The sequence below is a fragment of the Budorcas taxicolor genome, chromosome 5 (assembly GCF_023091745.1).
Source record: "Budorcas taxicolor isolate Tak-1 chromosome 5, Takin1.1, whole genome shotgun sequence".
NCBI lineage: Eukaryota > Metazoa > Chordata > Mammalia > Artiodactyla > Bovidae > Budorcas > Budorcas taxicolor.
In genome coordinates this window covers 53,128,673-53,153,483 of record NC_068914.1, presented here as the reverse complement: position 1 = coordinate 53,153,483, position 24,811 = coordinate 53,128,673, and positions in this window count along the sequence as shown.

Here is a 24,811-nt window from a genome sequence, read left to right as displayed (position 1 = left end):
TGGAGGAATTAAGGAGAAAGGTAGACACCAGCTGCTGATGGGGAAAGATGAAGACAAGAAGCTGCTACTCTTTGACATACAGATTTTTCAGAGCAACAAAATCCAAAATCTTAGCAGTGGAATGACACCTCCACCGCACAGTTTCAGCTATGCCCCCTGCATAAGCGAGCACCATCTGCCACGGAGGCGGAACAGTGGTGAATTGGAATAGCAGTCCAGACTCATTTTTGAAAACTTGGCAATGACTTTGCATGGCAATATGACTGAAGTTTGCAAGGATGTAAGTGCTTCCTTGCACTAGCCAACTTATTGTACATTCTCAAACAGAAAACAAACAAACAGAAATTCTGCCTAATTCACTAACGATTTTCTGTGGCTTTATCCCAAGCAACAGACCTTCAGAATAATAGCCTAGGCTCCAAACAACATATCCTTAATACTGACTTGGTGTGACTCCATCACGCATTACTCAACAGGCTGCATGGGTGTAGGGATGATGGGGCATTTGGAGGGGAAGGCCTGACTCAGAATGTTGGTAGCCACAATCTGTTATACAGTACATCCGTATCTTTTAAACGGGATAATTTATTCTTTAGCATTTAATTCTAGCTTTGGACTATTCTACAACAGAATAAACCAAATAAGTCAGGCACTGAAAATGTGAGTGGAATTTCATGAAAACTGTTTGATTTCACTTCTCAAACCCCAAAGGAGCCTAAGTCGTCGATTTACAACAGCCACACAGTTGTAAAAGAGTGAATATTTATTTTCCTGCTTTTTCCACTTTTTAGCAGGACAGCCAGGATGTATATGGGAGACCAAAATGTAGGCTTGTGTAAGGCACACACCCCCAGGCAGCCAACATGGGCTGGCTTAAACCCCTAAAGTTCCATTTGAACAGATGGAAAATTCTATTCACCTTAGGAAACTACTCATCCATCCCTGGGGCTTAATTGTCCCAGGTGTTGTGGCCATCTGCCAGACTTATTTACAACAAATGCTTGCTAAAAAAAATGGGAGACTGAAATCTCGCAGCTTCTTTAGAACACAGTCAAAGAGCATACGGAATTGGAAATTAAAGCTCAAACCTTATATCTACCACTTCTACCATGGCAGTTTCTGCAGTGAAAGAGACAAGAGAGACTGATTAGGCAGGGTGAGCTGTTGACAGAAATCGAAAGTGAGAGAATGTTCCAAGGGTAGAGGGTGAAGAATGCAGGGATACACTGGAATTTGAAGGCTTAGGAAGCAATGACAATTTTCAGAGAGAACTATTTATTCAATACTTTTGGTGAGAACAAGTGGACATTTAGGTTTACATGAGCAAAGATTCCAGAGAAGCAAGCAAAGGAGGAGGAGGGAATGGATAGTTAATAAAAAACAACCACAACAACATATTTTTATACTAGCTTAAGTCCTTATAATATGCAAGTATTCAGTAGAACATTCTTGAAGCTTCTTATATGAGCAATCTGTGTTATGGTGCCCTGCCCACAGAAGTAGAGTAAATGCCTGCAACACAATTAACCAAAGCTGTCATTTGAGCAAAGAAAGCAATTTCTGGTTGTTCATGAACGAACAACTTAATAATCCATTTTCAATCTTATTTTAACAGAGCTAAGAAAACAAATACAAGCCCAACTATTTCCATTTTCCTTAAAAAGAAAAGTTTGGTGGCTTTGAAAATAAAAGAGAGCTTGAAATTAAAATTAAGGAAAATCAGAAATAAGTACAATTAAAATGTAAAGAGTGAAACCCACAAAGTACTCTATTTCCATCAAGGAACTAGGTGGCTAACTGTAAAGACAAAACTTGAAGAACTTCACTAGCAAACTATTTCTAAGAGAGCTACATTTCTATTTTTTCTTTACTCCAAATATTTTCCTCAAGCTCCCTCTTCTTCTCCCTCTGAAACCAAAGACCTGGTCATATTCCAGTATCAATGCCACTTGATCGTTTCCAGCGTTTCTATTTCTTCCTCTGCATCAACACTTAAAATAGCCTCAGCTTTCTACTTGAAGATGCTTAAAACATAAGTAATACATGTTCTCACCTCCACCTGAGCACAATTTTCATTTAAAATGTGACTTTTTTTTCATGTGAGTGGAATTTGTGCTGTCACCTCCATCTTGCTACAACCTTCATGGCATGAAAATCTCTAACCTGTAGCACTGTCCTTGTAATAGCTCCTAACTTGCGCCAGCTGAGTTTACATCAGCAGCTCCTCTGTCCTGTTCATCCGGCACATACTTTCTCAGCTCATCAACTTCTATTGGTCACTGGTCTTCGATTTAACAGTAATTCAATTTGGTGTTTGCCCAGTTTACTACCGGTCTTACCCTCCTCAGCTATAGCAAACCGACCTTATAAGGTAGCTTTCTGCTTTTTCACTGCAATAATTTTAGAGCATCTTCTAAGAGCTCCCTCTCCATGATAAACTCAAAGTAGCAGCTATAAGTAGCATAGCTCTCTCGGGAAAATGACTGTTGCTTATGTGGGTTGCCTAGGAAAGCAGCCTGTGTGGAACTATCATGTATGACCCAAACTGCCCACGTTTCTCTCTGTCTCTTTTTTTTTTTTTTTTTTGGTACTTTTCCCTTAGATTCATATGAATTCTTAAATGCCCTGAAGATTTTAACAATAAAAATCATAAAATGACAAACATTGCCCTAGACTATATGGAGGATATAAGTTTCCATGAGATATAGTCCATACCCTTAAAGGAGCTTAAAATCAGTTGTGAAGGCAGATATGCACACAGTTAATAGAAGTAAAGGAAATCAGTCCTGAATATTCATTGGGAAGACTGATGCTAAGGCTGAAACTCCAATACTTTGGCCACCTGATGTGAAGAACTGACTCATTTGAAAAGACCCTAATGCTGGGAAAGATTGAAGATGGGAGAAGAAGGGGATGACAGAGAATGAGATGGTTGAATGGCATCACTGACTGGATGGACATGAGTTTAAGTAAGCTCCAGGAGTTGGTGATAGACAGGGAAGCCTGGTGTGCTGAAGTCCATGAGGTCACAAAGAGTCAGACACGACTGAGCAACTGAACTGAACTGAATAGGAATAAGTAAAGGATGTAAAGAAGAAATTGTGGGATGTTGAATTAATCTCGGTTGGCCTATTGAAATATTATGGGGGGGGGAATATTTTTAACGTAATACATAAAACCTTGTTGTCACAAACATTAGAAATCTTTACTGCGAAGGAAACAGAGTAGATGGAGGGGATGCCCTTACAGTAGAAGAAAGCCTGAAAAGCCAAGATGGACCTGGGGGTCACAGTACACCTATCATTCTGTGAGCAAATTTCAAACTTGAATCCGCAGAGAATTTAGAATCCAAACAGCAGAAGCAGAAAAACATGCACATTATGACCTTTAGAAAGGGGCAGTATTATTTAGTACTATTTAAACAACACACTGGAAGTTGCAAACCTAGATAGATAACAAGGCACTTCAAAGCAGCAATCTTATAAGTCTAAAGACTGATTTCAATTCAAATAATTCTGTTTGAATTCTGTCATCATAGCTATCTTTCAAAGGTATCCCTACATTCTAAAGCACGTTATTTTAAACTGTTACAAGGCCTGTTTTCCTCCCCTCTGTGTGTCCCTGTCTGCACCAGCTTTGTCTACCTACAGGTGATAATAATGGAATATGTGCTTAGTTTGTGAATATCGAGGACCCAAACTAACAGTGTAAGAAGAGCTCCATCCCATTCCCCTCTAAGGACCGGAACCATGTTCTTGCCAATACTTTCACTGCTTCCAGCTCCTCTGGCATCACGGCAGGTAGACCTCCAGAGGGGTTCCAGTTCTGCAGATGGAATTTGAGACAGTCTGCCATACAGAAGTCCTGCTCCTGTGCACCCCACTGACTTATATTAGACTACTTGAAAATTGACAATGATTCTGATCTGCCTGAGTTAAGTTTGACTTATCTGGCCTTCATACTTTGGAGTTTAGTTTAGGTTTTTTTTTTTTTTTTTTTTGAGTATAGCCAATTAACAATGTTGTGATAGTTTCAGGTGGATAGCAAAGGGACTCAGTCATACATATACATGTATCCATTCTCCCCCAGACTCTCCTTCTATCTAGGTTATCACACAACATTGAGCAGCATTCCCTGTGCTATTCAGTAGGTCCTTGATGGTTATCCATTTTTAAATACAGCAGAGTGTACATGTCAATGTCAAACTCCCTAACTATCTCTTTGCCCCATCCTTCCCAGCTCTGGCAACCATAAGCTCATTGTCTAAGTCTGTGAGTCTGTTTCTGTAGGGCAGGGACACAAGGGTCTTTTGTATTATACATTTAGACCATATTAGACATGGCACTTTGGGAGTATGATAGATTTGGTTAAATCAATGAAAAGTATTCGGGCAAATTTTACAAATAACATATATGACATCTTGGTAATACTGTTTAGGGTCCCAAATATATTGCTATAAAATAAAACCTGCAATCCATGCGTGGGTCTGATTCTGAAGGCATTCTCAAAAAGGAATTCACCAAATGTCTGTAATTCCCAAAATGATTACTTTAAAGATCATTTTCAATTTAGAAATATATTTTCTTTACTCCCCAAAGCATATAATTTTATTGGCATATATATCCCAAAGTAAATAAGTATGCTAAACTACACTGACAATACCATCTTAGGTTTATATCCATTATCATCACTTTTTAAAAAATGTTTACGGATCATAGGGTGTTCCAAGCCATACTTAAAACATTTTTTCCTAAATTCATTTAGGAAATTCACCCTTAATAGTATAAGGATAACAGAGATACAAAACTAGTTTTATTCTCTTTTCTGAAGCTCAAATAGATTTTCAGAATTAATGCAAGTATTAATTAATATACATATTAATAATTTATTTCTCTGATTTTAACCTCAGTAGCTAATTTTTATTTTAAGAAACTATCAAGGAGAAGCAAAGTATTATAGAAACTTCATTTTCCCTTCAAAAAGCAAGGTAAAGCTTCTAAATTCTTCCCCAAAATATGCCTGCCCTAATTATGTCCTACCTTTTACAGTAGGAGGACAGTTTGGTCTTCCTACCTATTAATTATCAGACTTATTTGTAGAGACTGTTGGTGAGAACACAATCAGGGCTTCTTTGAGTAAAAGTGGAATGATTGCATATGATGGTTTTACAACTGAGAAACTTAAAAGTGTGAGACAAATGTGCCATGAAAAAGCAATCTAATGTCTTTCTACATTTTAATCAATACTCTGACTAGTATGTGTAACCTGTACAAACTCAAAAATTCTCTTTAGCTTGGAAAAATTCAACTGTTAAAAAACCTTCTTTAAGAAATTCATCTCTGGCTCTATAGATTGAGGCAGACTTCTTGGGAAATATGGTTCCAATGAGCATAAATATAGCCACCATCAACTTTCAGTGTGATCTATTTCACATGGGCAAATGATTTAGTTAATCCTTTAGCAGGTGTTTGGAAAGAAAATTAAATTTACAACATTAGGAACCAAATAAGTTCTTCCTCAGGCCCCATGGTATGCCCACAATAATTGAAGTCCTGTAAATAATTCAGGCTCTATGTGCCATGATGGCAGCCAGGACCCAATTTAGTAATATTCCAGGAAGCTAAGAGGGGTTGATGCTCCCTGACAGCAATGTGGGAACAAAGCCCTTTGCTGGCATCAAAATATGACTTAATTCTCATCCAATGGGCATACCTGACAGATACCAAGGCAAAGATTATTGCTCTTCAGAGACTTTTTGTTAGCAACTCATTGCCTGGAGTCTCCTGACATGCTTTGTTAGCCCTTTGATACGGACTTTATTCGTCTCTGAATCAGTTTCTCCAGTTGCAGAAACAGAGCATTTGGTGATGAGTTTGTTTTGAACATGGCCCCAGTCCTCCTTCAGGTTCAGTCCAACAGTGAAGAATAAAACTTAACATGAAATAACAGTGTTTTAGGACTCTCATAAAAAGACAAGTATATACAGCATGTAAATAGGGTGCTTAAAACAATCCAGGGTAGCAGTGGGTCATCACTGATTCTCCCTTTAGCTTATTATCCCCCAATCTAGCACCAAGTCATAAAAGTCACTGCTTCTTCTACATTTAAATCCCTTTATTTCCCTCTAATCCCACTCTCCTCATCTTAATCCAGGCCACTACTATCATTTTTAATTTAGATCACAGCAAGCAACACCTTAACAGATATGCATTCTTACCCTCTTTGTCTTCTTCATGTTCTTCAATGTAATAGAAGCTTGGGAAATGATTATTATCATTTAGACATACAGAAGTAAACTATTTTGATTGTGACTGAAGAACTACCCTAAGACATTTCTGTCATCTGACTGAAGAACAGTTGTGTGTACCCCAAATGGCCAGCTGTTGACAGAAAGCTTGAGAAAGCAACTGTCATGTATGTTCACAAATCACAGCACAACCTTCTCGGCTGCACAAGCAAAAAGGAAAAAACACTTAGCTGGCAGGAAGACAACTTCACACACCCACAGTGTTGTCACCTCTCTGAGTTTAATTAGAAACTTAAATCCAGAATAGTATGAAACAAATTAGACTTTCCCATCTAAAGATGTCACAGTTGTCTTGTATTTTAATAACAGCAGCACAGAAGTTCATTGTGAGATGGATCTAGATAGAGGGAACATCTACAGCTTGATATATAGAGCAATGCATGGAAGGAGCAGCTTCTCCTGTCTGTGCTCAAAATGCTTCCATTAAAGCCAAGGTCACTCTTGAATGTTGCTGGTGATACCCAGCAACTCAGAAGCCAGGTAGGCAGTAGGGTGCCTTAAGGAGGATCACCAGTTTGCATGTGGGACTTACCCTTGCCTGCTCAATGCACATCACGGAAGAATTCACCATGCCGCACCTGGTGTTGATAGATGAAGGGGTGTCTCAAGGAAGCAGCTCTGATATTAATGATTAGAAATAATATTAATGATTAGAAATAATAAGCACTACTAAAAACAAAGTGAGTGGAGGTGATGGAATTCCAACTGAGCTATTTCAGTTCCTAGAAGATGATGCTGTTAAAGTGCGGCACTCATTATGTCAGCAAATTTGGAAAACCCAGCAGTGGCCACAGGACTGGAAAAGGTGAGTTTTCATTCCAGTCCTAAAGAAGGGCAATGTCAAAGAATGTTCAAATTACCAAACAACTGTGCTCATTTCAGATGCTGGTAAGGTAATGCTCAAAAATCCTTCAAGCTAGGCTTCAACAGTATGTGAACTGAGCACTTACAGATGTACAAGCTGGGTTTAGAAAAGACAGAGGAACTAGATATCAAATTGCCAACATCTGTTTAATGATAGAGAAAGCAAGGGAATTCCAGAGAAACATCTATTTCTCCTTTATTGACTTCTCTAAAGCCATTGACCGTGTGGATCACAACAAACTGAAAAATTCTCAAAGGGATGGGAGTACCAGATCACCTAACCTGTCTCCTGAAAAAACTTGTATGTGAGTCAAGGAACAACAATGAGAACCAGCCATGGAACAACAGACTGTTTCAAGATTGGGAAAGGAGTACAACAAAACTGTATATTGTCACTCTGTTTATTCATCTTCTATGCAGAGTACTTATTTAAGATAAATAAGGGCTTCCCTGGTGGCTCAGAGATTAAAGTGTCTGCCTGTAATGCAGGAGACCAGGGTTCAATCTCTGGGTTGGGAAGATACCCTGAGAAGGAAATGACAACCCACTCCAGTTTTCTTGCCTGGAGAATCCCATGGACAGAGGAGCCTGGTGGGCTACAGTCCACGGTCGCAAAGAGTTGGACACGACTGAGCGACTTCACTTTCACTTTTCATGCAGAGTACATCAGGCAAAATGCTGGATTGGATGAATCACAAGCTGGAATCAAGATTGCCAGGAGAAATATCAACAACCTCAGATAGGCACATGATACCACTCTAATGCAGAAATTGATGAGGAGTTAAAAAGGCTCTTGATGGGGGTGAAAGAGGAGAGTGAAAAAGCTGGCTTGAAATTCAACATTCAAAATACTATGATCATGGCATCCAGTCCCATTGCTTCATGCAATTAGAAGGGGAAAAAATGGAAGCAGTGACAGATTTTATTTTATTGGACTCCAAAATCACAGTGGACAGTGACTGCAGCCATAAAATTAAAAGACATTTGCTCCCTAGAAGGAAAGCTATGACAAATCTAGAATCATATTAAAAAGCAGGGATGCCACTTTGCCAACAAAGGTGCATACAGTCAAAACTATGGTTTTTCCAATATCCACGTAAAGATGTCAGAGTTGTACCAAAAAGAAGGCTGAGCACCAAAGAATTGATGCTTCAAACTGTGGTGCTGGAGAAGACTCTTGTGAGTCCTTTGGACTATGAGATCATATGAGTCATCCTAAAGGAAATCAACCCTGAATATTCTTTGGAAGAGCTGATGCTGAAGTTGAAGTTCCAATACTTTGGCCATGTGATGTGAAGAGCCAACTCACTGGAAAAGACCCTAATGCTGGGAAAGATTGAAGGCAGCAGGAGAAAGGGATGGCAGAGGATGAGATGGTTCATATCACCAACTCAATGGACATGAATCTGAGCAAACTTCAGGAGATAGTGGAGGGTAGAGGAGCCTGGCGTGTTACAGTCCATAGGTTCACAAAGAGTCAGAGATGACTTAGGGACTGAATAGCAACAAAAACAAAAGCTTTCCTGTTTTCTTTCCCACCTCAACCATAAAATCACTTATCAATTCTCCACATATTTGGCTGTTTAAATGTACATGTCCTTTCCTTTCCATTCATATGGCCTTTCTTGTGTTTTAAACTTTCTTTCTTCTCCCCCTGAATGATTGTGATGCCTTCCTTGGGTCTGGGCCTCCAACTAATCCTTGTTCTGTCTCCAAATAATCATGTACTGTGCTGAATAATCTTCTCAAAATATTGATCTGGTCATGTCACACTTCTGTGGGGTCCCCACTCGATAAACAGAATCCTGATTTCCTTTCAGTCTGTCGACCTCTTTAAAAGCTAACATCTGCCTGCCTCCTCACTCATTGCCTACCACTCCTTTATTTCAATCTCTCTGCAGTACGTCTCTTTCCCCACATGTATTCTATCTCTTCCTACCTCTGTACACACATACACTTAGCCCTCACTGCATAGAGGCAATCTGCTCACACTTTTTCAAATTAGCACTGGTTGTTTTTCAAAATTCAGCTTAAGGATCAACTCCAGGAAATTTCCTTTTCATTTCAATTCCAAATATTATTGTGTATCATCCCTTCTGGGTCTTTTATATATATAAAGAGTTCTACAATAACAGTGGAAATGTACCTGTCTCCAGTGTTAAACTATTTCCTGACATCCAGTTTAATCAATTTGATTTTGAGTCTTGCAAAAGAACAAAGTAGGATGCTCTACAAAGGAGAATGTCATCTGAAGTCAGAACACCTATTTTCAAATCCATGTTCTTCCCTTTAATAGCTGTGACCTCAATCATCATTTAATCTTTTGTTTCATTTCCTCACCTGTTATAAAGTAAATGATCATGATAAGAAATCAGTTGAAGGAAAAAAGTGAAATTAGACAATAAAAGAAAGTATTTTTTATCTACAAAATATGAAAACATATTATTATCCTATGACCTTGAGAGCTCCTTGGAAGCAGAGACCATGTTTTGACATCTCTGTATGATTCTTCTCCCTTCACAGTCAGGCTTAGCTTAACACTGATCTGGTACAAAATTTGGGTTTCATAAAAATATATTGCTATTTAACTAGTAGTGAGAAAAGTAAGCTTTTTACTTTAAAATTTGTAAAGACTTTTTCTTGCAAAATTTCACCCAAAAGGGAAAAAGCACTGTAAGAAGCATGAATACTTAAAACTTGAACTTTACACATTAATTAGACTCCTGGAGAGTAAAAAGAATAAAAGAGACAAAAATAATAAAATTCAATAACAGCTACTACAATGTGTTCTTGACTTTTTTGGAAAGAGTATAATTTAAGGAATAGCAATTTAAATTTGAGAACCTTCTTCTCAGAGCTTTCCCTGGGCAGTTGAGGAGCATACATTTTGTTTTGTAATTTTGTCTAAAAGTTTGCAGCTATTTCCAACACCTGAAAACCCTTCCTCTCACGTAGAGGTTATTGCAGTCTTACTTCCAGATGTCTTCCTAGAGTTGACATTCCTAGATATTTGTCATTATCTCTGACTGCTGCTCTTACATCCTCAGTTATGATTCTGTTTCTATGATACTTTTGGCAAGTTATGATACAGAAACTATTATAGCCATCAACTCAAGCAAAAACATCTGTTAGAAACACAGTACTTGTATATTGGGGGGAAATCCAACATCAAGACACTATCCTTGTTTCAGGGTATAATTCAATATTGTTTTAAATACTGCAGCCAAATTATGATATCTGGACTAATAAATACCTTACAGGACACACAGCAAAGTGTTGTGAGAATTGCATAGAAAGGACAGTTCACAACACTGGGGGCTTTAAGGAGGCACCATAGAGGAATTAAATTTTCTTAACTGAAATCTAATTGACTTACAATATTACATTACCTTAAGATACACAACACAGTGAGTTAATATTTTATAGCTTATACTCCATTTTAAGTTGCTACAAAATAATGGCTATATTTTCCTCTGCTGTATAATATATCCTTGTTGTTTATTCATTTTACACATACTAGTTAGTATCTCTTAATTTCCTACGCCTAACACATCCCTCCCCCCTTCCTTCTTCCCACTGGTAACCACTAGTTGGTTCTTTACATCTATTAGTCTGTTTCTGCTTTGTTACAATTATTTGTTCAGTTTTTTTAGATTCCACATATAAGTTTAAATGGTAACATACAGTATTTGTATTTCTCTACCTGACTTATTTCACTAGGCAAGAATACAGTCTAGGTCAATCTACATTGCTCCAAATGGCAAAATTTCATCTTTTATGGCTGAGTAATATTCTACTGAAGCTTACTCCTTGGAAGGAAAGTTATGACCAACCTAGACAGCATATTAAAAAGAAGAGACATTACTCTGCCAACAAAGGTCCATCTAGTCAAGGCTATGGTTTTTCCAGTGGTCATGTATGGATGTGAGAGTTGGACTGTGAAGAAAGCTGAGCTCCAAAGAATTGATGCTTTTGAACTGTGGTGTTGGAGAAGACTCTTGAGAATCCTTGGACTGCAAGGAGTTCCAACCAGTCCATTCTGAAGGAGACCAGTCCTGGATGTTCAGTGGAAGGAATGAGGCTAAAGCTGAAACTACAATACTTTGGCAAGCTCATGTGAAGAGCTGACTCATTGGAAAAGACCTTGATGCTGGGAGGGATTGGGGGCAGGAGGAGAAGGGGATGACAGAGGATGAGATGGCTGGATACCACCACCGACTCGATGGACATGAGTTTGAGTAAATTCTGGAGTTGGTGATGGACAGGGAGGCCTGGCATGCTGCAATTCATGGGGTTGCAAAGAGTCGGACACGACTGAGAAACTGAACTGAACTGAATATTCCACTGTATGTATATATAACTTTTTCTTTGTCCAATCAACTGCTGATGGACACTTAAGTTGCTTCTATATCTTGTCTATTGCAAACAAAGCCACTATAAACATCAGGGCACGTGTTTCTTTTTGAATTAGTGTTGTTACTTCCTTGGGATATATATTTAGGAGTGGAAATGTTCAGTCATATGGAAGTCTCAGTTTTAGTTTTCTGAGAAACCTCCATACTGTTTTCCACGGTGGCTACATTTTCTACCAATAGCTTAGGAAAGAAGCCACCAGGACTTCTCTGGTGGCTCAGAGAGTAAAGAATATACCTGAAATGCGGGAGACATAGGTTCAATCCCTGGATCGGGAAGATACCCTGGAAAAGAAGGGAAATCCACTCCAATACTCTTGCCTGGAAAATTCCATGGACAGAAGTGCCTGATAGACTACAGTCCATGGGATCGCAAAGAGTCGGACACGACTGAGCAACTCCACTTTCACTTTCTTTCAACAGGCTAAGAGGGTTCTCTTCTCTCTACATCCTTGCCAAAATTTGTCATTTGAGAATTTTAGATCATAGCCATTTTGACAGGAATGCGAGGTCAAGTGGGCCTTTGGAAGCATCATTACAAACGAAGCTAGTGGAAGTGATGGAATTCCAGTTGAGCTATTTCAAATCCTAAAAGATGAGGCTGTGAAAGTGCTGCACTCAGTATGCCAGCAAATTTGGAAACTCAACAGTGGCCACAGGACTGGAAAAGGTTAGTTTTCATTTCAATCCCAAAGAAAGGCAATGTCAAAGAATGCTCAAACTACCGCACAATTGCACTCATCTCACACAATAGCGGTGATGCACAAAATTCTCTAAGCCAGGCTTCAACATTACGTGAACCATGAACTTTCAGATATTCAAGCTGGATTTAGAAAATGCAGAGGAACCAGAGATCAAATTGCCAACATCCGCTGAATCATCAAAAAAGCAAGAGAGTTCCAGAAAAACATCTATTTCTGCTCTATTGACTGTGGATCACAACAAACTGGAAAATTCTTCAAAAGATGGGAATACCAGACCACCTGACCTGCCTCTTGAGAGCTGTATGAAGGTCAAGAAGCAACAGTTAGAACTGGACATGGAACAGACTGGTTCCAAATTGGGAAAGGAGTACATCAAGGTTGTATATTGTCAGCCTGATTATTTAACTTATATGCAGAGTACATCATGACAAATGTTGGAATGGGTTAAGCACAAGCTGGAATCAAGATTGCCAGGAGAAATATCAATAACCTCAGATATGCAGATGACACCACCCTTATGGCAGAAAGTAAAGAAGAACTAAAGAGCCTCTTGATGAAAGTGAAATAGGAGAGTGAAAAAGTTGTCTTAAAACTCAACATTCAGAAAACTAAGATCATGTCACCTGGACCCATAATTCTAATTCATGACAACGAGATGGGGAAACGGTGGAAACAGTGGCAGATTTTATTTTGGGGGGGCTCCAAAATCACTGCATATTGTGAAAGAAACTTTCTCCTTGGAAGGAAAGTTATGACCAAATTAGACAGCATATTAAAAAGCAGAGATATTCCTTTGCCAACAAAATTTCATCTAGTCAGCTCACTTTAGTTCATATCAGTTGCTCACTTGTGTCTAACTCTTTGGAACCCCATGGGCTGCACTACGCCAGGCTTCCCTGTCCATCACCAACTCCCAGAGCTTACTCAAACGCATGTCCATTAAGTTGATGATGCCATTAAACCATCTCATCCTCTGTCGTTCCCTTCTCCTCCTACCTTCAACCTTTCCCAGCATCAGGGTCTTTCCAAATGAGTCAGTTCTTTGCATTCGGTGGCCAAAGTATAGGAGTTTCAACATTAGTCCTTGCAATGGATATTCAGGGCTTATTTCCTTTAGGATGGACTGCTTGGATCTCCTTGCTGTCCAAGGGATTCTCAAAAGTCTTCTCCAACACCACAGTTCAAAGGCATCAATTCTTTGGTGCTTAGCTTTCTTTATAGTCCAACACTCGCATATATATGACTACTGGAAAAATCAAATTTTGACTAGACAGGCATTTGTTGGCAAAGTAATGTCTCTGCTTTGTAATATGCTGTCAAGGTTGGTCATAACTTTTATTTCAATGAGTAAGCATCTTTTAATTTCATGGCTGCAGTCACCATCTGCAGTGATTTTGGAGTCCCCCAAAATAAAGTCTCTCACAGTTTCCATTGTTTCCCCATCTATTTGCCATGATTTATGGGACCAGATGCCATGATCTTTGTTTTCTGAATATTGACTTTTAAGCCAATTTTTTCACTCTCCTATTTCACTTTCATCAAGAGGCACTTTAGTTCTTCTTCACTTTCTGCCATAAGGGTGGTGTCATCTGCGTATCAGAGGTTATTGAAATTTCTCCTGGCAATCTTGATTCCAGCTTGTGCTTAATCCAGTCCAGAATTTCAAATGATGTACTCTACATAGAAGATAAATAAGCAGGGTGACAATATACATCCTTGACGATCTCCTTCCCCAATTTGGAACCAATCTGTTGTTCCAAGTCCAGTTCTAACTGTTGCTTCTTGACCTGCATACAGATTTCTCAGGAGGCAGGTCAGGTGGTCTGGCATTCTCATCTCTTTTAGAATTTTCCACAGTTTGTTGTGATCTACACAGTCAAAGGCTTTGGCATAGTCAGCAAAGAAGAAGTAGATGTTTTTCTGGAACTTTTTTGCTTTTTTGATGATCCACGGATGTTGGCAATTTGATCTCTGGTTCCTCTGCCTTTTCTAAATCTAGCTTGAACATCTAGAAGTTCATAGTTTACATACTGTTGAAGCCTGGCTTGGAGAATTTTGAGCACTACTTTACTAGTGTGTGAGATGAGTGCAACTGTGTGGTAGTTTGAGCATTCTTTGGCGTGGCCTTTCCTTGGGATGGAAATGAAAACTGACCTTTTCCAGTCCTGTGGCCCCTGTTGAGTTTTCCAAATTTGCTGGCATACTGAATGCAGCACTTTCACAGCCTCATCTTTTAGGATTTGAAATAGCTCAACTGGAATCCCATCACCTCCACCAGCTTTGTTCATAAGGATGTTTCCTAAGGCCCACTTGATTTCGTATACCAGGATGTCTGGCTCTAGGTGAGTGATCACACTATTGTGATTATCTGGGTCATGAAGATCTTTTTGTATAATTCTTCTGTATGTGCTTACCACGTTTTCTTAATATCTTCTGTTTCTGTTAGGGCCATAATATTTCTGTCCTTTATTGTGCCCAACTTTGCATGAAATATTCCCTTGGTATCTCTAAGTTCCTTCTAGAAAGACTCTAGTGTTTCCCATTCTATTGTGTTCCTCTATTTCTTTGCACAGATCACTGACAGAGGCTTTCTTACTGCTCCTTGCTATCCTTTGGAACTCTGCACTTAAATGGGTATAACTTTCCTTTTTCTTTGCCTTTCTCTTCTTTTCTTTTCTCAGCTATTTGTAAGGCTTCCTCAGACAGCCATTTTTCCTTTCTGCATTCCTTTTTCCTGGGAATGGTCTTGATTACTGCCTCCTGTACAATGTTATAAACCTCTGTCCATAATTCTTCAGGCACTCTGTCTATCAGATCTAGTCCCTTAAATCTATTTCTCACTTCCACTGTATAATCGTAAGGGATTTGATTTAGATCATACCTTAATTATCTAGTGGTTTTCCATACTTTCTCAATTTAAGTCTGAATTTGGAAATAAGTAGATCATGATCTGAACCAAAGTCAGCTCCCTGTCTTGTTTTTGCTGACTGTATAGAACTTCTCCATCTTTGGCTGCAAAGAATATAATCAATCTGATTTCAGTATTGACCATCCAGTGATATTGATGTGTAGAGTCTTCTCTCATGCTGTTGGAAGAGGGTGTTTGCTATGACCAGTGCATTCTAATGGCAAAACTCAATTAGCCTTTGTCCTGCTTCATTCTGTACTCCAAGGCCAAATTCACCTCTTACTACAGGTCTTTCTTGACTTCCTACTTTTGCATTCCAGTCCCCTATAATGAAAAGGACATCTTTCTGAGGTGTTAGTTCTAGAAAGTCTTGTAGGTCTTCATAACCATTCAACTTCAGCTTCCTCAGCATTACTGGTCAGAGAAAAGACTTGGATTACCATGATATTGAATGGTTTGCCTTGGAAATGAACAGAGATCATTCTGTCATTTTTGTGACTTCATACCAGTACTGCACTGCTGTGAAAGTGCTGCACTCAATACGCCAGCAAATTTGGAAAACTCAGCAGTGGCCACAGGACTGGAAAAGGTCAGTTTTCATTCCAATCCCAAAGAAAGGCCATGCCAAAGAATGCTCAAACTACCACACAATTGCACTTGTCTCATATGCTAGTAGAGTAATGTTCAAAATTCTCCAAGCCAGGCTTCAGCAATACGTGAACCATGAACTTCCAGATGTTCAGCCTGGTTTTAGAAAAGGCAGAGGAACCAGAGATCAAATTGCCAACATCTGATGAATCATCAGAAAAGCAAGAGAGTTCCAGAAAAACATTTATTTCTGCTTTATTGACTATAACAAAGCCTTTGACTGTGTGGATCACAATAAACTGTGGAAAACTCGGAGAGAGATGGGAATACCAGACCACCTGATCTGCCTCTTGAGAAACCTATATGCAGGTCAGGAAGCAACAGTTAGAATTGGACATGGAACAACAGACTGGTTCCAAATAGGAGAAGGAGTACATCAAGGCTGTATACTGTCACCCTGCTTATTTAACTTATATGCAGTATACATCATGAGAAATGCTGGGCTGGAAGAAGCACAAGCTGGAATCAAGATTGCTTGGAGAAATATCAATAACCTCAGATATGCAGATGACACCATCCTTATGGCAGAAAGTGAAGAGGAACTCAAAAGCCTCTTGATGAAGGTGAAAGTGGAGAGTGAAAAAGTTGGCTTAAAGTCAACATTCAGAAAACGAAGATCATGGCATCTGGTCCCATCACTTCATGGGAAATAGATGGGGAAACAGTGGAAATAGTGTCAGACTTTATTTTGGGGGGCTCCAAAATCACTGCAGATGGTGATTGCAGCCATGAAATTAAAAGATGCTTACTCTTTGGAAGGAAAGTTATGACCAACCTAGATAGCATATTGAAAAGCAGAGACATTAGTTTGCCAGCAAAGGTCCATCTAGTCAAGGTTATGGTTTTTCCAGTAGTCATGTATGGATGTGAGAGTTGGACTGTGTAGAAAGCTGAGCACCAAAGAATTGATGCTTCTGAACTGTGGCGTTGGAAAAGACTCTTGAGAGTCCCTTGGACTGCAAGGAGATCCAACTAGTACATTCTAAAGGAGAACCGCCCTGGGATTTCTTTGGAAAGAATGATGCTAAAGCTGCAACTCCAGTACTTTGGCCACTTCATGCGAAGAGTTGACTCACTGGAAAAAACTCTGATGCTGGGAGGGATTGGGGGCAGGAAGAAAAGGGGATGACAGAGGATGAGATGGCTGGACTGCATCACTGACTCGATGGACGTGAGTTTAAGTGAACTCCGGGATATGGTGATGGATATGGAGGCCTGGTGTGCTGTGATTCATGTGGTCGCAAAGAGTCAGACACGACTGAGCGACTGAACTGAACTGAACTGAACTGCATTTCAGGTTCTTTCATTGACTATGATGGTTACTCCATTTCTTCTAAGCGATTCTTGCCCACAGGAGTGGATATAATGGTCATGTGAGTTAAATTCACCCATTCCAGGCCATTTTAGTTTGGTGATTCCTACAATGTCCATGTTCACCCTAGCCATCTCTTGTTTGACCTCTTCCAATTTGCCTTGATTCATGGAGCTAACACTCCAGGTTCCTATGCAACATTGCTCCTTACAGCATTGGACTTACTTCCATCACTAGTCACATCTACACCTGCGTGTTGTTTCTGCTTTGGTTCTGTCTCCTCATTCTTTCTGGAGTTATTTCTGCACTGATCTCCCATAGCATATTGGGCACCTACCAATCGGGGAGTTCATCTTTCAGTGTCCTATTTTTTTTTTTTTTAATTTTGCCTTTTTATACCGTTCATGGGAGAAGGAAATGGCAACCCACTCCAGTGTTCTTGCCTGGAGAACCCCAGGGACGGGGGAGCCTGGTGGGCTGCCATCTATAGGGTCGCACAGAGTTGGACATGACTGAAGTGACTTAGCAGCAGCATACTGTTCATGGAGTTCTCGAGGGAAGAATACTGAAGTGGTTTTCCATTCTCTTCTCCAGTGGACCACGTTTTGTCAGAACTCTCCACCATAACCTGTCCATCTTGGGTGGCCCTACATGGCATGGCTCATAGTTTCATTGTGTTAGACAAGGCTATGGTCCATGTGATCAGATTGCTTAGTTTTCTGTGATTGTGGTTTTCATTCCGTCTGCCCTCTGATGGAGAAGGATAAGAGGCTTATGGAAGCTTCCTGATGGGAGAGATTGACTGAGGGGGAAACTGGGTCTTTTTCTGATGGGTGGGGCCATGCTCAGTAAATCTTTAATCCAATTTTCTGTTAATGGGTGTGGCTGTGTTCCCTCCCAGTTATTTTACCTGGGGCCAAACTGTAGTGTAGGTAATGAAGATAATGGCCACCTCCTTCAGAAGGTCCCATGCAGGCACTGCTACACTCAGTGGCCCATCCCTGCAGCAGGCCACCATTAACCCATACCTCCACTGGAGACTCCTGGACACTCATGGGCAAGTCTGGATCAGTCTCTTATGGGGTCACTGATCCGTCTTCTGGGTCCTGGTGCACACAATGTTTTGTTTGTATCCTCAAAGAGTCTGTTTCCCTGTCCTGTGTAGGTTCTGGCGGCTCTATGGTGGGGTTAATGGTGACCTCCTCTGAGAGGGCTTATGCCATACCCAGGTTTACTGCACCCAGAGTCCCTGGCCCTGCAGCAGTCCACTGCTGACCCAGACCTACTCAGGAGACACTCAAACACAGCTCTGGCTCAGTCTCTGTGGGTCTCTGGGTCCTGGTGTGCGCAAGGTTTTTTGAGCCCTCTGAGTGTCTCTGGCGGTATGGGGTTTGATTCTAAATATAATTTCACCCCTCCTACCATCTTGCTGGGACTTCTCCTTTGTCCCTGGACATAGGGTATCTACTCAAGGTCACTCCAGTGCAGCTGCGCTCTAGCACCTACCATCTTTCTGGGGCTTCTTTGCCCTTGGACATGGGGTATCTCCTCAAAGTCACTCCAGCACTGTGCAGCCACCGCTCCAGCACCTACTGTCTCGTCAAAGCTATGGTTTTTCCAGTATTCATGTAAGGATGTGAGAGTTGGATTATAAAGAAAGCTGAGTGCCGAATAATTGATACTTTTGAACTGTGGTGTTGGAGAAAACTCTTGAGTGTCCCTTGGACAGCGAGGAGATCTACCCAGTCCATCCTAAAGGAAATGAGTCTTGAATATTCATTGGAAGGGCTGGATGTTGAAGCTGAAACTCCAATACGTTGACCACCTGATGTGAAGACTGATTCATTGGAAAAGACCCCAATGCTGGGAAAACTTGAAGGTGGGAGAAGGGAACGACAGAGGATGAGATGGTTGGATGGTATCAGAGACTGTATGGAAATAAGTTTGAGTAAACTCCAGGAGCTAGTGATGGACAGGGAAGCCTGGTGTGCTGCAATCCATGGGGTTGCAAAGTCAGACATGACTGAGCAACTGGACTGAACTGAAGTGATTTTGACAGGTATGAGGTAATATCTCACTGTGGTTTTGATTTGAATTTCTGTGATTATTTACAATGTTGAGCATCTTTTATGTGCCTGTTAGCCATCTATATATTGCCTTTAAGTAAATAAAAATATATAAAAATAAATTAAAAATAAATAAAAATAAAAATATTTATTCAGGTCTTCCACCCATTTTCGAATTTTAAAAAAATGTTATTTTTTGATACTGAGTTGTATAAACTGTTTATATATGTTGGATATTAACTCCTTATTGATCATATCACTTGCAAATATTTTCTTCCATTCAGTAGGTTGTCTTTTCATTTTCTTAATGGTTTCTTTCACTAAGCAAAAGTATAATTAGGTCACTATTTGTTTCTCTTTGTTTTCATTTCTTTTGCCTTGAGAGACATGTCCAAAAAAATACTGGAATAATTTATATCAGAATGTTCTGCCTATGTTCTCTAAGAATTTTACACAGAGGAAGTGATTTTAAGCTAAGTGTTTTTTGGAGGGAGCGCACATTTTTCAGATAAAATCTGTAGTGGGCAAGAAGAGAGAGAAAATATGCATTCCGGGCAAGGAGAACTGCCTATTCAAAGGCCTAGAGACATCAAAGGACACAACATATTTGCAAAAGGGTTGGAAAATTAATGATTCTCAACCTGACCAAGGATGTTTCTAGTGGTAGAGTATTGGGCTACTTAAGAAAGTACAAAGGGGAAGTTTGGATTATGTGTATATGGAATTGTCAGCAAGCATTTAACAAGAGGCTTCCTGTGTGCTGTTTTGGATCTAGAGAAGAGGCAAGCCTCTCCCAGAGGCTGAGGAATCCAGGCATTTCCTTCATTAGTTTTTCTATATGGTGATAAGTATCCTTTTCCTTTTTATGAACCATATGGTAAAAGTGATTATTTACAACTCTCTCTCTCTTTAATATGGATCACCTATGTTTTGTAAGTCTGGAATTTTAATCTTTATCTTTGCTGAGAATAACTACAGTATATATGCCCACACCATGTTGATTAAAACACCTTTGCTCCATCAGAGCTTTGGTTCCCGTGTCTTGCTTTCTTTCTCTTTCTCTCTCTTTCTCTCTATCTCTCAGGATATTTCTTTGGAGTGCAGAGGTCCCCTGTGTTCACTTTCCTGCCCAGTCTTCTAAGACCCTCTCGAGAAGGCACTCTGTGCCTTCACCCCATCAAAAGGGCGCCTGAGGCCTTCATGAACAGAGCAAGCCCTGTGCAGGGGCGTTACTGGCTTTCTGCGTAAACCAAAGAATATCAGCCTCTTTCTCTCTCCTTTACTTTCTTATTGGTCGACTCAGGACCACCAGGTTCCGGTCCATCAAAGGACACCAACAGTTTATATGGAATGTTTTTGGTCTAGGGAAACCTACAGCAGGGATAACTGCTTAAACCTGTCCCCTTGGTTCATTTTCCTCAACCATGCCCCCAAATCTAGGCTGGAACATTATCATCAGGGTCCATTTTACATTATTACTGGTTAACCTCATGTCTGTCTCTTCTATGGGTAAAATCTCTTCCACCCTGTCCTCTCTACTGTGCCTAGTACAAGTTTATAAACATACATCAAACTGAAAACATATGTATTTCACTTAATTAAACTCCAAGGAACAATAATAAATATATGCTTTGCATTTCACATAGCACTTGTTCTTTATACTTATTAATCTGTTCAATACCCAATAAAGTGGGCAATACCATCATTCTCATTTGAATAGTTGAGTAAACTGAGAAACAAACAAAAAAATCTTCCTCTTGTTCCTTAGAAAATAATCTAAGAAAATAATAGTTAAAAAACTATTTCTGTCATTTTTAACCTACATTTCTATGCCAATTTATTTGAAAATAAGGATGCTCTTTCTGAAAAATATAAAACCACTTTGCATTTGTGATTTGCATTATCTTTTACAATAAAAGTTATCTTTAGTAGTCACATTATACAAAATGGTTCCTCCAAATGAGAAATGCAAAATTTTTGAAATAATGATCATGCATTACAAATTCCTCTGTGTTTCTTAGGACCTGTAAACCATCTGTACCTTGTAAGTAGATTAAGTTGCATCTGCAGACATACAGCCAAAAAGAAGGTACCAAAACATGTCATTTGTTGTGATCCTCTTACAAAGATTCTTATAGTCAGGGATATAGGAATTTCATGACTGAGCCTCTCCTGAGGATCATGTTAAAAGCCACAGACTCTTGCCTCTTCTGTGATGCACATTTCTAAGGCATTCTCTTTGCTTTAAAGGACATGTATCAGTGTATTACAATTTCATCAACGTTAACCACCTATTTAAATTTTTTCATTATATAGGGTTCAGACTAATGTTTTGGTTATCACATAAAAAAGATTAATGAGCATATTAATATGTTACAATCTCATCAATATTTTTCAGACTATGAAGGAAATCAAAATTTTTAATCTTAACTGCAGTATCTATATTAAATATAATACCTATACTAATTATAATTTACACTCATCTTTTTGTTGAATCAACTTATTTTATAGAAGAGATGTACTTTTTCTCCTATAAGACTACATATTATTAAAATTTTCATTGCCTCAAATTTTTATTTAAGCTATCTTATAATTCAGAATTGAAGTTTTTCCTCAGTTAGCTAAGTAGATAAAACATAATTCTTCTTTTAATGAAACTTAAGTATGGTTTTATGGATTTTCATCATTATTCTCCTTAAAGTCAGGTAACCTCTATCTCCTCTTTCAGTACTGACACAAAGTCCCTGTTGGGACTATCTGTTGGGTAAATCCAGTTAATTATTTTATTTAACTTCTAAAACTACCTATGGAAACGTCTAAATAGGCATGGACGAGTAAGGATAGACATTAAACTTGATGAGAATTTATGCAAATTTGACCATTCAAATAGAATTAATTGAAACAATTGATTTGTTCTGTGGTATAGAAGCTAATCAAAAGTTAACCTAAATACTCCTATCCTCTAAGCCCTACACTGTAAAATACATATATTCATGACTAGATTAAAGACACATGGAATCTTAAAAGCTGAAATGGAACTTGGAGTTCTCCAGTATAAGACAAGGAAGAGTCTTCATGAAAATCTTTCATTTGTTAAAAGCTAGAGCTCTTATTTAATTATCTTCTTTAACTACAGTCAGCAATCGGAACTCATTGCTTCCTGAAGTGGTCAATTACATTTGAAAAGCTCTAGTTGTGGGAGAGATTTTCTTTAAAATACAGCTAATCCAATTTAATTGTAATTTGAAAGTTAAGTTATTTTGTCGCTTTCATGGCTCAGCCATGAAATTCCTATATCCCCGAGCCCAAGAAACTTAGTAAATTAAGTTATTGGAAGGGGACAACAGAGGATGAAATGGTTGGATGGCATCACCAACTCAATGGACATGAGTGGAGTCAACTTCGGGAGTTGGTGATGGACAGGGAGGTCTGGCGTGAGGCAGTCCGTGGGGACGCAAAGAGTTGGACAGAAGTGAGTGACTGAACTGAACTGAACTGATCCCTTTTTCATTCGGCAGTGGTTAATGAATGAGAAAACCTATCCTTCAGCACAAATGTACATAGTTGATAATCTAGAAATCTGTCTATTGTGAATTTGTAAATTAATTAAGACTCCCTTCCTATCTCAGACTACAATGTACCTATTATAAGGGCAATCCAGAGATTATAAACATGCCAGATTGCATTGAATAAAAAGAAATCACATTTAAAATCTTATTACAGCTAATAACTGAATAAACACAAAAGTGAAAGTGAAGTCGCTCAGTCGTGTCTGACTCTTTGTGACCCGTGGACTGTAGCCCACCAAGCTCCTCCGTCCATGGGATTCTCCAGGCAAGAATACTGGAGTGGGTTGCCATTTCCTTCTCCAGGATAAACATAAAAGGAGCATCCCAAACAATGGAGAGATAATTATTTAATAAATGGATTGAAAGTTAGCATTCTAAAAAAGATTTAGTTTGATTCTCTATACAGTATCATATACCAAAAAAAAAAAAAAACAAACCAAATAGCTAAATGTAAACTACAAACTTAACCCAGACAAGAAATACATTGTCCATTAGATATCTTTGAGGTTTCCTGACTGTTCAATGGCAAGGAATCTACCTGCCATTGCAGGAGACACGGGTATTATCCCTGGGTCAGAAAGATCTCCTGGAGAGGGCATGGCAACCCACTCCAGTATTCTTGCCTGGAAAATCCCATGCACAGAGAAGCCTGATGGGCTACAGTCCATAGGGTCAAAAAATGGTTGGACACGACTTAACAATCATACAACAACAATTAAATATCTTCAAAGTAAAAAATTTCTAATCTGGAATCAAGAGGAGAAATTCCAAAGGAAAGTGTATATGAATTCAAATATGTTCAAAGTATAGTTGTAGATTAAAGTATAAAAAAGAAAAACTAGAATTAAAAGCCAAAACAACACAGGAAACATAGTGGCCGCAAATATAGCAGACCGAAGCTTAATCTCTTCATCATCTAAAAAAGCTTATAAAATAAACAAGAAGAAAACCTTAAAGACAAAGAGATAAATAGATACTTTCCAAAAGTAGAAAATTAGTTAACAAATATTTGGGAAATTTTTCATTCATATAAGTAATCAAATACAAATTAAAATAATAAAAATTTGACTGTTAGTAATAATTAAACAATATAAAACTTAAGCTTGGCAAAGCTCTTATTGCACATTAGTGCAATCTTCTTGAATTTGTATTTGGTATTATGTACAATAACTATAAGGAGAAGGCATATGCATGGAGCAGCAAAATAACTCTCTTGTGAGATTTTTCCAAGGAAATAATTTAAATATGAATAAAAGTGATATCCAACGATGCACATCAGACTATTACTTACATTAAACCAGTTTAAAATAATCCTGAATAAATAAGCAAAACATAGCTATATGATATGATACTACATAAAGAAACCCCTAAAGATGCCACACGAAGAAGGCGATGGCACCCCACTCCAGTACTCTTGCCTGGAAAATCCCAGGGATGGGGGAGCCTGGTGGGCTGCCATCTCTGGGGTCGCACAGAGTCAGACACAACTGAAGCGACTTAGCAGCAGCAGCAGCAGCAAAGATGCCACACGAAAACTGTTAGAACTGACAAATAAATTTAACAAGGTAGCAGGATACAACATGAACTTACAGAAAGTTGTTACATTTCTTTACACTGACAATGAAATATAAGGAAAGGAATTTTAAAAACAATCCCTTTTAAAATTGAATCAAAAACATAAAATACTTAGGAATAAACCTGACCAAGGAGGTAAAAAATTTATATGTGAAAAGCATAAAACCTTAATAAGGGAAGCTGAAGATGATTCATAGAAATGGAAAGATATACTATGCACGTAGATTGAAAGAATTAATATTGTTAAAATGGCCATAATACCCAAAGCAATCTACAAATTTAATATGATCCCTGTCAACTTACCCATGACATTTTTCAAGGAACTAGTACAAGTAATTCTAAAATTTATATGGAACCATAAAAGACATTAATAAAACTGAAATCTTGGCATCTGGTCCCATCACTTTATGGCAAATAAAAGGGGAAAAAGTGGAAGCAATGATAGA